We start from the raw sequence: 17,372 nt of genomic DNA, 5'->3' as shown, positions 1-17,372 counted from the left end.
CAGAACCGCTCTTGAAGGGGGCCACTTTAAAATAAATACTTTATTTTTAAAGGAAATCTTTTTAAGAGACAACTCAAGGGGAGTAGCTTAGGTGTGGCTCTCGGACTAGTGTTAATTTCCCTGCAATTGCAAGGGAATCAATTTCTTTACCGGCGTTTTCCTTCCAAATTGAGTTACTTCTTATTAGCAAAAATTAATATGCAAATGTCAGTGAGCCTTACCAGGTCTGCAAACTTGTGTCTGAACCTGTCTTCTACTTATTCTAAAAGGTGATTCCCAAATTATAGAGGGGGGGGGGCGAGGACTGGACTCCCCCAAACTGAATGGAATCACACATTTGATCCTTTAAGTGAAGGAAAATAATTTATTTAGAGATATAAAAACTGCTATCCGGAGAAATGAAACCATCAGAGAGCTTCTGGCATTCTAGCTAGCTTCAGCAAGAGGAAGTGTTGCTGTAACGGGTATTCTGTTTATTTGTTAAAGAAAATCAATGAAAGAGGCTGTAAAGTAGTTAGTGAGGCGTGTGTTTGGGACTCGCGGTGAATCGTGACTCCGTCAGGGTGAACGAGCAGCTCTTCCTCTTGCCAGAAAAGTCCCTGCGTCGCCCCGAGCCGGGGCGCGGGCTGCACGGCACCTGGTTCCAGCTCGCCGGTGCTGCCCCGCGGTGCTCGCGCCAACGCCAGAGTCCGTACAATTCTCTGCCCTTTCTGCCCTCTGTCCTAGCAGTCGCTCCCTCTAGTTGACAACGGGTGCCTTCCCACGCCCTCCCTCAGCAGCACACACCTTTTTCCGCCTTCTCTCTTACTGACTCTAGTCGTTCCCTCCTTCCTTTACGCTACAGGTCTGAACTTCTGCACTTCTTTTCCTTCTACTGGAATCCCACTCTTCTCCATCTCCAAGTCCCTCCGGTGAATCGCCGAATATTTCCTTCCTACCCCGCCCCTCCCCCGTTTCTCTCTCACGCCATTTATTTAGCACCCGAGTCTTCTTACCCTCGCGCTCCTATCCTCTCCTCCAGACATTCCAGAGAGTTCTCATCACACCAGAATGCACTCTCTTTCTCTTCCTCCTCCCCTTGGATTGGAGAGCCGGGGGTGGGTGGGGGTGCGGGCGGGGGGGGGGGATTGCGATTTCAACTCCCAGGGGGTTTATTCTATTCTTTTAACAGCTTTACTTTCCCTTTTCTTCTTTGCGTAACCTTCACCTACCTACTAATTTATAACAGAAGCGGTTTCTTTCCCTTTCATTGCCTAGTTTACGGTTCCGGTCCGGGGTTGTGCGTCCCACGCACTCTCCGCACCTCCCCCTCCCCGCCCCCACCAGCCCGCATCGCCCCCGCCGGCCGTGCTCCCCGGCAACTATTTTCATTTACTCGGTTGCCGTCTAGTTGCACTTTCTCTTCTCGGAATAAGTTAGCTATCCAGATTTAAAGTTCTCTGTATAGCCCCTCTTTAATTTGTCAAATTACTTCGTTGCCCAAGTTAAGGGAGGGGGTTTGGGGAGGCAGTATATCACCCACTTAAGTCCCTTTTAACACCCCAGTCCCACCCCCCGCCCTGGTAATATCTTATGTGAATAATAACGAATTCTGGACGATTTTCCCTCTCAGCGCGTGCAGATTGCTTATGAGTTATTCCTGAGCGGGTCTCAAACTCCTCACTTGCATCTTCTGGCTTCGAGTGGTCATCCTTCCAAACTTCCCCCCTTTCCTCTCCTTCCCTCCCCGGCAGCCCTGGCTGCGAGCGGAGCTCAGTCTAAAGACCTCGTCCTCTCGCTTCTTGTTTCTTGCTGCTGCAGCTGCCGCTGAAATTCGCTGCGGCCGCTGCCTCTTCCCGCTTTAATCCCAGACCTCCAGTCATTGGGCAGCTCCTCAGAGGCAAGAAGTCAACACCATGGCAACCCGACAAGCCTATCAGATCACCGGCTGGTGTGACAGCAGCAACACTGCAGGCTGGAGTGGGCTGGGCAGAAGAGCAGAGTGGCCTCTACGCTCAGGTACACAGTCTGGGAGTGGACAGCAGCTGTCAGCCTCCACGGTCTGGCTACACAGATGTGCACCACCCAGTTCGTACCCCTACCCTGTGTCCCCTCGTAGGTCTGGAGGAGGAGAAGGAGGGATACCAGTAGGATTGGAAGGGCTTCGGAAGGGACTTTCAAGCTAAAGTAATCAAAGCCCTAGGTATTGTAAACTAAAGGTGCCTTGTGCCCCAGCATTCCATGAAACCAAATCGCAGTAGCCTCAGAACCAAATTTAAGGGGTTTGCACAAAGGTGTGGGGCTTTTCTTCACCAGTTCTATCGCTTGCTTGAACAAAATTAAGGAAACATTCTGTTCTGGAGTTCCAAAAGGATACAAGAAACTGTGGCACTTTTAACTTTTACTGTCTGCTAAGTGTTGGTTTCTACAAAAGCTCAACATCACTTTCAGCCATGCTAATTGCTTTGGAAATGACCTAAACTTTACCTGAAATGGCCTTTGCCTTGTTCTTTCCTAAAATGTGTGCTGTGTGTAATGTGTGTTCTAGATCTTGATTCTCTAGAGAAGAAACAGAGAAGACTAGGAAATGGGTAACTGGGAAATCTGTGTGTCCCTCTTGGGCCTACCCAGCCTTTGTATTTCCTCCTTTTCCTTAAGAAACTCCCAAGTAGGCAGATGGAAGAAGACAGGACTTTCACTAATATTTTAGAACATCTTGTTAGTTAACATGAAATAGATAGAAACTGCATTTTTCATTTTTGATTTTAAAAGCACACAATGTTTTTGAGAAACACAACATGTTATTTCTCCATTATAATTATAATTCTGCTGTGAAAACTTTGACAAATAATTGTACAATATGTTATCATTGATCATATAAACCCCTCTATCACTTATCTCGTCGTTGATTTCTAAATTTCAGAACACGCATTTGTCTGTTGAAGTTGGAAAAGACAGAAAGAGAAATCCATTTAATATTGAAGTTAATGTGTCGTATTGAGGAAATCTTGTATGAATTCTAAAATCTACCCTTAAGTCCACTTCACATAAACACAATTCACTAAGTAAACAGCTTTCATATTGATCTAACATTTTAACATTTTTAGGCTCTCAGTGTGTATTTAAATTATCCTTGGCATGCATAAAATCCTAGAGAATTGGAAAGGTTTCTTAAAACAGCAATTGTAATATTAAGAAAGTAGGACAGAGAGCCAATTTTTTTGGCTCTAGAGAAAAATTCAATGAAATCTTGAACTTCATTTCCTTACTTTCTCTATATTTCATTGTTGATGGATCCTAATATTAAAACAGTGCATTTTCAAAATATAATTTATTACAGACCCAAAATGGGTATAATAACGGACATTGGAGAAACAGGTCATGATATACTAGAGAAAACATTTGGACATACTATGATATTCCCTGTAACGAAACTCTAATAACATGCTGGTAACATTTTCTTATTCTGTGCCACTCTGCAGAGTTGTTCAATGAAGAACTGCCAAGCACACAGAACTGAAATTTGGTTAGAGTTTAAATGGTTATTTCAGTGCCAAGTTATTGACATCCTTTAATATTTTTTCCTAATTCATATTACATTTGCCATGTACTGAGTGTTTACAGTGGGAAATGTAGGAAGAAACATAAAACCACAATTTTACATTAAAATGCATATATTTAATTCGTTATCTCCCAGAAACAAACTTGTAAATTTAAAATGCTTTTAAAGAGAAGTTAAATAAAGTGTGCAAAAACCTTTCAGTACATTTTGGCTTCAGTAAGAATAAAGGAATACAGGAAATATGATAGCATTAAAAATTTTATTATTTCATTTAATGAATGGTACATCCTCAGTTAGTGGAGTACCTTAGGTTCTATAATACTACTTGTGTACGGGTGTGCGTCTGTATGCTAGTCAAAGATGTGAACAGATACTGCCATTCAAATGTTTATCTATATGTAATATTTCTAATTTTAAAAAATTAAAATAAGATGTTCATAAATTAATATTACATTTAAATGAAAACAAATATCTAGATATTCTATTAGATCCTTTGAGTTTCTTAGAAATGATTATTTTTTCTTTATTATTTTTTCTCTGCCATGTATAGATTATCTAAAATTAAACAATTTTTGCATATATTATGCAGATATTTATTTGGTAATCATAAATCAATTTAGTGTCTACCCTTAAAAATACCCTCAGATTATGTGTATATGACCATCTGTTTAAACACAGATTTACGTACATACCACACACATGTTGCTAGTCAGTTCCACATTCAAATCTTTACATTTAAAGCTATTTTCTGTACATTTAGTGTTTTCACCATAGGATGCTGTTGGAAGGAGGGAATTTCTCTTTTTAGCTAATGAATAAGATGGTGGAATTAAATGTAGTTTAAGTGCTAAATTAAAAAAAAAAATCTATGTAAGGATGCCTTGCTCGTTTTCAGCAGAATGGATACCATCTCCATAGAGTTCATTCTTGACCTTACCTGAGTAAGTATTTTAACTTAAAGTATGAGATGCACCTAGAGGGGTAAAACATTGAGCTTAATAGGAAGACAGTTAATAACCTTTTTTCATCCTTGTGCACTATCAATCATGGCTGTCACCAGTCTGCTGAATCAAAGCAAAAGTGTTCTTCACAGATGACTGATTAGAAACGCAAAATCACAAGATCCATCTTCATGGTCACTTTTATTATAGTCATTTTTAAACTGACAGCAACATGCTCAGTTTCAGCACACTGGGCATCACAAATAGTGTCACTCAGTGCAGCTAAGCATGAGAAGAGGTTGGTTGGATTATACTTAAAAATAATTAGGCCCTCAACCCTTTGTGGAGCCAGGAAAAAAGGTATTTCTCTCTCCATCGCCCATATCCTCCCTCACCTCCATAACTCACTTTGATTCCACTGTATCATTAGTTTATATCATTAATTTACCATCTTGAAAAGAGGTGATCAAGGTATAGTTTTATCCTCGTTAATTATCTAGGAATTAGGGAATGAAAAGTTACAGATAACTTTTTGTCTACCACTTTTTGTCAACTTCATGACAACATCATTGTTACCCTTATAGTTAAATTGGGCTCTTTTTATATAGAAATGTGTTTTTAGACTAAAAGCCTCAGGAATCTAGGTAGTCAGGTACTAGTAAATGATACTTGCTATGAAGTATCACTGAGGACATCTATCTGTTGAAGGCATCTAATAGCATCCCCTGGATGCTGTAGCATTGGAATTACTGGGATTATAACTATTTAAATGCATAATCTTAAAGTGGTCAAGATATTAACTATTAGGTGGCTATGTAAATTCTTGTTTTACCCCCTACATTACTTCCTTTTCAGCCCTAGAATATTGAAGCAATGACAAATTTGAAAAACCAACAAGTAGAAATACATAAAAATCATTAAACTAGGAGGTTTGAAACAGTTATGGCTGAATCAAACGATAAGGAACTTTGTCTTTACTTAGAATCTTGATCTTTATGCTACAAAGATTACCCCTTCAGGTTTATTTCATGCTATTTTTACATTCCTTCAGAATATTTTGTAATATTATAAGGTACTAATGATACAAATATTTATATGGGAAAATTTTAATAGAAATATTTCAAAATATGTTGTGATTCTCGTGCCCATTTTACAAGCTCCTTATTTCATATTTCAGAAAAGAAAACCCAATTGAATTTAAATTTTAATTTAGTAATTTTAACCAAAATACCCATTTGAAATTTCTATCCAGTTATCTTTTCCTTTTATCTCAAATGTTCATTTCCTTGTTAGCAGCCAAATACACTCATGTAGAGAGAGGAAGAAGGAGAGAGAAGAAAAATTATCAATGATATTTCTTTATATAGTATAATGCCTTCATATTCATTTTCAAACATGTTAATATTCTACTTTAATACCTCTCTGTAAATCTACCAATTCTTTTCCTCCGTCTCTACAAGCAGACACACACATACACACATACCTATACTCCTTTATTGCTTTATTCTAGGTTATGAGAATGCTTTTCTTCTCTGCACAAAATACATAGATTGACAAGACATATATAATGATATATCTATACTTATATAGATAGTAATAGGTGCACAAATGTACTCTCTATGTATAAGAAGGCTAACATTAATTTCCTTAAATACTGTACTTTGTTAATACATATTTTTCTGTAAAATGGAGACATTATGAAATATCTCAATTAGCTATTTAGTTTGATTTTACATTCTTAGACAAATGAAATTGTCTTAGAATTTGAATAGATACATGTGTTAGTTGATATTTTAAAATATTTACACTTTATAAAAATCAATGACAATAGTTACTGATCTATTGTTAAATATGTAAAACTAGGATTAAATGAAATGCTTACATATTTTAAAAGCTACATAGTTGCATAGATGACAATGTAATAATCACCTTAATGGCTTCATTTTCAGTTTACTTTAATGACAAAACCGACAAAATTTGTGTGTGTATGTGTGAGTGTGTATGTATGTGTGCTTAGTTTAGATAAATTTATACTTTTAGAAAGGATAGTATCCCACAGAATTCAATATTATTTTTTAAAGTTAATTTTTGTTGTAAAATATCCTTTGTGACTAGGCTATACTAATCAGAATATTTCTAGAAAAGATTTATTTGAAATAGCTGGACTCACTATAACACATTTAAGCTACTAAAACTAATTCAGTGAAATGATATGCATGATTTTTGCCATCATCTTGGTAATCTGTATGGGCAGTCACTATAGATCTTAAACACTAATCTTTAATATGCATCATAAATATGAACATTCATAATGTTTATAAAGATTATAGATCTGGAATCATGTTTTCTGCTATAGATGGGTCTTAATAAACAGAAAATAAAAATAATTTTCCTTTATATTTTAGGGATATAATCAAAGCTCTTTAAAAATTAGTTTCTTTTGAAAGTTACTATGGAGAATCATTGAGAATTTTATGTTTTGACATAATTTGAAAACAACATTCACTTACATTTAAAGCATTAATTTAGATAATGTTTTTGGAAAAAATATCAGTGTCTTTATTTATTTGAAAAGTTTATCAGACTATTTTGTTGCTGTTAGTTTAAAAACCTATCTTAATTTGTGTGCATTGCTTGTGCTTTCATTTGCTTCATTCAGAATGTTCTTGTGTTTAAGTGAATACATAAAGTATACAATCTTATTTAATAGTAGAATATCATATGACATATGGACTAACAAGAAATCTCATAATTTAGTTGGTAGAGGTATATTTAATATATAAATACATATTCATCAAAGAATATTTTAAACTAAAAAAAGACAAATGAAATGTTTGTGCATTTCATTTGGGGCTGAAATTTATATTTGTGCATTGCATGTAATATATGATATATACATGCATATACACAATTACACCTAAATACTCTCAAATTTAGATTACTGACTTCTTTAAATGGTAAAATGCTGTCACACACAAATAGTACAATTATCTTTGCCAAACTTGGTTTATGCAGCCTGAATATGCAGTTATGGCATTTCTCTCTTTTCTGAGATATGATTTTCCCTTGATACTGGAATTGTTCTTTGTTGAATCTTTGTGATTAAAAAAAAAAAGAAAGCTGTTATATGAGTGTCAGTTTGCAATAAATGTGTGAAAAAATGTACAGTCAGGATAGACTGGCCGTCTTTCAGTGTGTCTTTCCTACCTGGGCTTCAGGGCTCCAGCTCCGTACCAGTGATATTTAAAGAGAAAGGAAATGAAAGCAAAGGTCATACAAAAATCACCTTTAACATTTTATAGTAAAAAAGAGAACATTTTGAAATATTTACAATAATTTGTTATGTAATTTTATTTTAATTTTTTTCTGTATTAATTTTCAAAATCTACTATTATAACTATAACTCATTTAAAATTGTCATTGTGTTCAACTCTTACTTACAGAAAAAATATTCACCCCTCTAAAACCTTTAAACCTGAAATTATTATTTTCTCTACCATTCATATTCTCCAAAGCTTTCTGCCACTCACCCACTAAAGCTAAATGATGCATTTTATAACAAATGGACTATTTTGATCAGCATGCACTATTTTACCTTGAACTTCAGTTTACAAAGAGATATGCAAATAGATTTAATGACAACTTTTCAGAATACACCCCAAGAGGTTAGTGATGTTTTCAAGTAAAAAATTTAGGACAATATGATATAAAGATCCTTTTTTTTTTGATAGCTAAAGCTTTTATATGTAAACCTTCACTTATGTATTACACAACCACTGAAGAATTTTAATGTATTGCAGTTCATTTTGCAATATTTGCACAAACGATCAGAGTAGTATTATGTTGCTTAGTTATTTCATTATATTATATTTCACATTTAGATTTTCATTCGAATTTTCCCGTTTTCAACATTTGGATATCATCTCATTAGCTATCATAAACCAGTAGTTTAAGGAGGGGTAATTCTGAAATGTAAACACCCCTTCTAGAATTTTACAGCATTGCCATGGCAGCATTACTTTCCCCCAAACATTTCCCTGTTATGATTATAAGAAAAGATCAGATGCTGTGGCAATCTTTTTCATATGTGATCTTTCTTTCGAATTATTTTCAAAGTCAACCGTCCTTAGACCTTATTTTCATCTCCACAAAGCATTAAGTTTTGCTTCTTTGTAAAATATTTCTTCATAACATATCTTAGTTTAATTCACTTTTAGCAAAAGAAACACCCAAGCTCAATCTGGAGACCTCCTTCCAACATAATTTAGCTGGACCTTTTCTTAGTAAAGGTTTTCTGGTTTTCATTTTCACTTCATATTCTCAAATAAAAGATCCTTTGTTGTCTACCATTTGATTGGACTTAATGAAAAACACTCCATTTTAACTTAACAGTATTTCCTTTTGAATTTATTATATTTAAGAACACTGTCAAAAATCAAACATTTAATCTCAGGTTTTTGTATTTCAAAATATATTACTATCACATGGCTCAGAGAGGTGATGTAAAAAGTATACTGAAAAGATTTCAAAAAGAAAAGCAAAAGCGAAAAAAACCAGCTTCATTTTAATATGAAACTAAATACTATGGCTAATGTGCAGATTGGGTGCAGCAGCTGACTGTAAAGTCGAACATGTGACAGGGTGCCAACAGCGGAATTGTGCAGTATTGACTAAATGAGGTTCACTGATTTGTATTGAGGCTAATATCTTCTTTAAACAATTCCGTGTAAATTGTGCGTATAAAGTCATTGGAAGCTATTTCTCAGGACAGCCTCGCTGGCTAGCTACCTGCTGGAGTGAGGAAGATAATCAATAGGGAGAAATAGAGCCGAGCATGAGCCTGGGAAGCTTCAGAGCAGTTAATGCTGATAAAAGTAGATGATGTCAATATTTGGGAATAGCACAACTCTAGGATAATAGACAAAAGAGAAGTGCATATGTTGCAGGGTGTTCAAACAGGGGCAAAATTAAAAGCCTAAGTGGCAGATGATGTCCTAGGCTGTAAAAGACATTATTGATTACAGGTATTGGTAAATTTATCCTGAAATCCAAACAGAGCAAGATGCTATATGAAAAAGGTACCGAACTTTTCTCAGAAGCTTAAATACCCATTTCCATTTCAATGGCCAGAAGGTTTCTGCTCATGATTAGTCTAGGAGAGATTGTCTTCCAAACATTTGGCAGATATATATTTTTACATATGTAATATTTCATGTCTCAGGAAGAAATTGTATTTTTTTTAAATTTTCTAAGTTGTTTCCAAGATACAACAAATAAAATAACTTGTAAAAGATAAATGAAAATAGGCTGTCAGTCAAAGGGTGATAGCAAAGAAATAAACGAACCTAATTGCCTTTGCATATACTTGTGATTATAGCAGACGCCTTATTTTTTAAAGGTAGTAGACTTATTGGAAGTGAGGTAATGGTATATTTGTACTAATTTAATACTGAAAATCAGTTTTCCTCTTGCTGTCAGGCGATGAAATTTTGTTCTTCTGTGCTGATCTTTCTGTTGATGTATTATGACATAGTCTGTCAACATGAACAGATATGTGGAAGGAGATTGGGTGACTGAGACATACAACCTGCACAGAACTCTTCTTGAATTTTAAGCATGTTACAGTGTTTGGGTACAACAAGTAAGACTGTGCTTGCTTTAAGATGCTGTATTTTTACATAATTTAAGCCCAAGCAAAACAGGTGGGCTACGTGACAAAGCTTCCAACCTGAATGAGTGAGCTAAATCCAAAACACCTATTTCAGAATACCTTTTTAAAAATCCCTTACACATCATACGTTGGTTCCTTTAAGAAAAAAAAATTTGCAAAATATAAGTTTCTCGACAAAGAGGAGAAATCTATTCATGGACACGTGATTATCAAACATAGCCATTTTCTCTTAAATTAAAGAATTCCACAACTGTTCCATGCTTTTATTGTCTCAGATGTTTTTATTGTTTGGTGTTAGATATATATCAACACATAATTCTGAAGTTAGGTAAAACAGCCAAGCTTTGATAGTTTTCACTTAAAATTAAATATAAGAAATGTTACTAGAAAAGCAAGTTTAAAATCAAAGCAAATTTATCTGGGACCTAACATTGTAAACATTATTTTTACTCATAAAAATACAGAAATAAATAAATTTTACCCCTGATATTCATTTTATGCTTTTATTTTAGGAATAACTCTTTATTTTGAAAAAAAAACTTTTAATTTTTTTTACCAAATCACACATTGGAATTATTAACCCAAGTCACTGGATTCCAATTAAAATAATTTCATATTCCAAATATATAATCTTTGTAAGCTTTCCTACAAATAAAATTTGCTTTTAAAAAAATTGCAAGTATGTTGTCACAAATCCTCTCTTTTCATCTTAAATACAGAGAAATAAAAGGTCCTTGGTCATTCTTGAATTCTAAAGAAGGTTTCGTTTCAAATAAAATATGAATTTTGATTTAGAGACACAGAAAAAAATCTTTTAAGATCTATACTTCAACTAATTTGTTAATCTTGTGCCACTTTTAGCATTTGTCACACATATAGACCAGGAAATTGGCTCCATCTCATTCTAGCTCTGTATTGAATTAAAAACCTCCACTGCAAAGAAGAGCATGATGTGGGGAAAGAATAAATTTAGTTCTTTCTTTAGTAATGCACATATATTTCCATACATTTCACATCCTCAGGGAGCCTATGAATGCATTCAATAAATACAAAACTATAAACTGTAATTCCAGAAAAGGGAAAGGTTTAAACAGTTTTCTGATTTTAATATACCATTTTAAGTTTGAAGGATGAAAATTCAATAATTTCATACATTTTATTTTACTTTTTTTTAGCAGACACCTTCAGTATTAGAAATAAATCTAAAATAATGAATCTTAGTTGTTCCTTCCACTTGGATAACGTTAGCAGTTTTAGATCAAAGCAAATTAAATATCAGCAGTGACAAATTGAGAAAAATGTTTTATACCAGTTGAATCTATGTTTGCATTCAATCCACCAAAGTCCACCCTGGCTAATTTAGTAGACATTGTATACAAACCATTTATGTACAGACATTAAAAGGAGTGTCCATTCCTATTTCATGTTTCTAGGCTGACAGAAAAGGTAGTTTTCCATAAAGTGTGATAATAATGGATAGATTTTAAGCGCGATGGGTGCATTTCTCTGACAATTTTGTTGAAATATGCCCCACAGGTGAAGGAGATTACTAACTCTGATATAGACTCGTTGAAGGTATAGTTCACTATACTTTCAAGCATTTGAATCTGTGACTGTGTTCTGAGGAGACCGTGCAGTGTGGTAGATTTATGATGGCCTCATGGAAACCGGAAACAGAGCTAGCAAAGATGATGGCATACTTGTTCAGAAAAACGGTGAACTGAAGGTCCCTGATTTACACTGACATGTATCTTGATGAAACCATAGTTTGCAAATTGCCTTGAGTAGTCATCATTTATTAAGTGCTTGATAGCTACATAAATGTACATATCTATTTTAAAATATATCGAGAATGCTGATACTGTATTTGCAAGAATTTTCTTTCAGATCTGAGGTTAAAAATATTTTACTTACCTATTTCTATTTTCTAAATACCTTAGAAATTAATATTCAGTAAAGAAATCATGTCAGTTAAGAAATACATTCCCTAATATCAATAGTGAAAAACGAAAAACTCCAGTAATATGAAGAATTCTGAAAAATTTCACAGTATATCTGCATATTAATTAAGAGGTTTAAAGTCTTTAAGGTTTTGTGTTTTTCACATTTATGTTATTATTCAAGGATAAAGAAAAGACTGAGCTTCAACTGTCAACTTAAAAGCCATCACTCCCTGACTCATTCCTGTTTCAAGTGTTTAACCGACATGGTCTTCGTTTGAAGGATATAGCTGTTTCTCCCTTATTTTGTGAGGCCAGTGAAGATACTCCCTGCCTAATTCAGGAATGAAATTGTGCACATATATGCTTATAGACTTTTTTTTCCCTACGGGAAGTCTTATCTGTGTATGATTAGAAATGACAGAATGCATGACACACACTTGTAATCATTCTGCTATGCATTTCCAATTCCTGAGAACTTTATTCCTCGCCATCCCTTTTTATTTTTATAATAGTCGATAGTGTCACTATTTCAATTTAGAAGAAACACAATTTTTTCCTCAGGTCTCACAATACCAATTTAGATGCTCCTACTTAATCTGAGAAATTAATGTTTGGGAAAACACGAAGTGTTACGTGATTAAAAGCTTTGAAATTGTTGAAACCACAGTCCTTTTAAAATCCTCATTCTATTGGTGCCATTCTCCTTGTATTTTACAGCTGAGGGGTTTGGATGCTTAATGCTGGTATTGTGTGAAGTGGGTGTTCCTGGAAGTCACACTTATGAATTATTATGTGCCCCAACTGCTTCCGGGCATAAAATTTCTCTAACAGACAGCAGCTGACAGATTGGGAGAATCTGGCACAAAGTGTCAGATAACGTCTAACTGTAATGTAAGTTTTGAAAGTATCTTTTGGGTCTCTTTTCTTAGGGATTTAGCAAAAACAAATGGAATATATAGAAAGCACATATTTTTGTTATTGGCCTAACCTCTTTAGCACAGCTCAGCATCTCAGGATATCTTTTTTTTTATGGTAAAAAACACTTAACATGAGATTTACCCTCTTATCAAAATTTTAAGTGTACAGTATTCAACTATAGGTGCAAGACTGTACAGCCAATCTCTAGAATTTTTTCATCTTATATAGCTGAAACTTTCTCCCGTTGCGGAGCACAGGCTCCAGACACGCAGGCTCAGCGGCCATGGCTCACGGGCCCAGCCGCTCCGCGGCATGTGGGATCTTCCCGGATCGGGTCATAAACCCATGTCCCCTGCATCGGCAGGCCGACTCTCAACCACTGCGCCACCGGGGAAGCCCTAACTGAAACTTTTTACCTAACTCCTTATGTCCATGTTCCCAAAGCCCCTGCAACCATTTTACTCTCTGTTTTTATGAATTTGACCATTTAGATATTTCACATAAGTGGAATCATTCAGTATTTGTCTTTCTGTGACTGCCTTATTTCACTTAGCATAATGTCCTCAGCGGGCATCAGGATACCTTTCCGGGTCTAGCCTTATTCTCCCTTTCCTTGGGGGGTCACAGAGAAGGGGCTTAGTTGGAATGTTCGCCATGGAATAAAACAGTTCACTTACTAGGAGACTGCCGTGGGAGGGGAGTCAGAACAGAAAGGCTGGTGGATTCTTATAGGAAACAGGTACAATGAGGCTCGTAGCCACCATTTTCGTCATTGATGATGGTTGGGAAGTGAGGTGAATGTTAATTGCGTGTTCACAGTGGGATAAGGGCTTTACTTACATTGTCACATTCATCCATTCAAGTCCCCACTGAGGTAGATACTGTTATTATCCCCACTTTGCAGATGAAGGAAATTAAAGCAGAGAGGTGAAATAACTTGCGCAAGTTGATAGAGCACTTAAGTACTAGACATGGGACTCAGCCTTCCCCTGAGCACTGTTATGCTGCCTCCCTAGTAGTCGCTTAGTAAAAACCGGTCTTTGAATCCAAGAAAGTAAAAATGTAGTCTGTATCAATGGAGGAGAAACAGCTCTTCCATCTTTTCTCCTAGCTAAGAAATAAGGAGAAAGAATCCTTGGCCAAGGTCTGCTGACTTTTTCTAGCTATTTTGTCCTAGGGTAAACAGAGTAAACATATCAGAGTTAGATGTATTAATACATCCTAGGGTACAGATGTCAGAATGTTCAATGTGGCAGCTTTAATCTTCTAGGCTTCTTTGGTGGTTTGATGTCCAGACCCCAACTATTCTCAGTGGTGTGACTTTACTGATGGGTTTATAGAAGATGCACAAATTTAGTAAAATCCAAGTATTCCATGTGAGTGGATCTGTTTTCAATTACGTGTTTCTGTAACATTAATAGGAGTTATTGATGGTTTCCACAACTGTATTCTTTGGTTCTAGTTGTTGCATTTACATGCTATTGTATGAGATCAAGTATAAACCTATGGTTCAGTGGGAGAATTTATTGTTTTTTACTCCTTAGATAGAATTTAGTGCTTAACTTTCTATATTCTCATCAATGATTGCTTTCATTATTTCTTCTGCATTCACTTTTGTTCAAAAAGACATTCACTAAAAATTACTTGTTTTATTTACTCATGAGTTGCAGATGATGTGAAAATTGGTGATACCCATCACACCAAATCCTATTACAGGTGTATAGTCTGTTGAGGTAATATATATATTTTGCTTCATTAAAAATTATAACATTTACTTATGTGTACAGGATGCTTTGTAAACAGTAGGTGCTCAATATGTGTTAAGCAAGAAAATACATATTTGCTTTGATTAAAATATGATTTAAAAGGACCACAGGCCTTTGATCTCAACATTGGTTATTCAGGTTTGTTAAAGATTACTTTTTTCCCCCCTTAGGCAACCATGAGGATGAGGATATAGGCAAATACAGGGTGCTGGCACCTATAATGTTGGAGACAGGGAATGTCAGAGGTGCACAATTATTATTCAGCAAACAATAGAGCGAAGTACATAAGAGCGGAAGCATTGGAATCAGTGAAGAGAGGGTTAGAATTCTAGCTCTAGTTAATATGGTGTTGTGATCCTAGACCAGTTATTAACCTCTTCAGACCTAGTTTGCCTTTTCTATAAAGTGGGTATTATAATAACAGGGAGAGATGCCTCAAGAGATGGTTTTTAAATATTCTGTGGAATAGCACAGAGCCTGGCATTGTGTAAGTACTCAGTAAACTTTACCTGTCCCTATTAATATATAGGATATTTTGATGGCTGTAAGTATATATTGGTTTGCTATTTGAAAATTTCTGGTTTTGGTATGTGACACAAATGAGTGATCTTTCAAATCAAAAACTTGTTTTCTTTTGAGGATTCTCTTAAGAATCAAAGCAGACTCAAATCCAAGAGGAAACTCTTTAAAAACAGAGTTGTAATTCAGAATATTATGGTTCTATAAACTTGTTGAGTTCAAAACATGAAACTTGAATAATTTGGTCTTATATGTGGTAGAAATAACCTATAAAAATTTTAAATTAAGTAGAATTTTCCTTTCGTAGTTGGCATGGGATTCACATTTTTTTTTAAACATCTTTATTGGAGTATAATTGCTTACAATGGTGTGTTTCTGCTGTATAACAAAGTGAATCAGCTATACGTATACATATATCCCCATATCCCTTCCCTCTTGCATCTCCCTCCCACCCTCCCTATCCACCCCCGCATCCCATCCCTCTAGGTGGACACAGAGCACCGAGCTGATATCCCTGTGTTATGCAGCTGCTTCCCACTATCTATCTATTTTACATTTGGGATTCACATTTTTGAACTGTGCTGTGGCTACAATGATGAATGGGTTACTGTCTCTATATTTTAAAAACTTGAAGCTCGATGGCATGTTTAATGACCAAAATTATGATGTAAGAGCATTAAGGTAAATATTAATTCCATGAGACTAATTTAAGAGTGTAAAGTCAGGATTTAATGTATGTTGTGGGCTACTGAGAATGCCATGTTTTTTCAAACGTTCTAAAGCTCTACATCTGTCACTATTGTGTATGTATGCACGTGCGTGTGTGTGTGTGTGTGTGTGCACGTGCGTGTGTGTTCATAAACTGAGAAAACAAAATTTTAAAAACTCGTCTTTTAATCCGGCTTTCATTGCCATGTTTGTAGGAAAAGAAATAGTGTTTTCCTCTCTCACTCTTAAGTGAAGAATCTATTTCCCTGAAGGAATAGTTACGTGCATGCATAAACTGGCAGACAAGGCTTCTGTTACACAGTCATGTAAACAGTGAAGTCATTATAAATAGCAAAATTTCTTCAACAGAAGTAGTAATATTTATGATGTTTTCCACATTCCTTCATTTTTAAGTTTTCTGCTTTCTTTCAAAGTCTGCTGGGCAGTGCCATACATAACTTTTGAGGAAGAAAGGCAAAGCTCTTTCCCTTTATCACTGACAGGAATAACAAATATCCCATCTCTTCCTGTCCTTTGACTTGGGTGACTTGTGCCCTCGTGTGTGACCACAAGGCACCCTTTCTGTTGACAGTTACAAGCAAAGTAGAGATGCTCTGTTGGACTGTATGCACAGTCCAAATAAGCCAGGATGTTAAGGATGATCTGGGCACCAAAAGTGTAGGTGTTTGAAGCACGGTATACCCATCTTTCTGGACACGTAGACAAAACAGACAAAAGGACAGAGATTGAGCATTCCTAAATTTTTTACCATATTTCATTCATGAATGAAATGAATTAGATGACTTAGGATTTTCTAACTGCTAGAGACAAAAACATTTCTCAACATTAGATTGTTGAAATTAAACCCACTTTTCAGCATCTATAAGATGTATTTGGTAAATTTTCTCTTTTTTTTCCAAGAAAGATAGGCATTATTTTCTATTCTAATTTGGTATTAACGTTAAAAGCATGTCTGACTGCCATCTATTATCACAGGTGTCATCAGATGGAAATCTAGTTCCTGAGCTTAACTCTGATATTCTGTGTGCCAAGACAAGTGGGAACCAAATACATCTCTAATGCTGATTTCCTCACCTGGACTGTTGCTCTCTCAATGTAACCTCATGATAGAATTGAAGTGATATATATTCCAAATCTTTTGGAAATCATTTGCTCTTAACCCAAAAGCCCAAGAGTAAAGAATGCCTACATGCCAACAAGAGAAAGGAAAACAACTAACTGGCAGAAAAAGAGATAAGCAACATGAGCAAAGCTTTGTTAATCTTTAGTCTTTTCATTAGAGATTTACTCAGTCATATAACTAATATATCTTGGGTGCTCACAGGGTGCCTGAAGAAGAGGCAT

The sequence above is a fragment of the Delphinus delphis genome, chromosome 17, assembly GCF_949987515.2.
Source record: "Delphinus delphis chromosome 17, mDelDel1.2, whole genome shotgun sequence".
In the NCBI taxonomy this organism is placed as follows: Eukaryota; Metazoa; Chordata; class Mammalia; order Artiodactyla; family Delphinidae; genus Delphinus; species Delphinus delphis.
The sequence above is the reverse complement of the archived record's forward strand: the minus strand, read 5'-3'. Positions refer to the sequence as shown.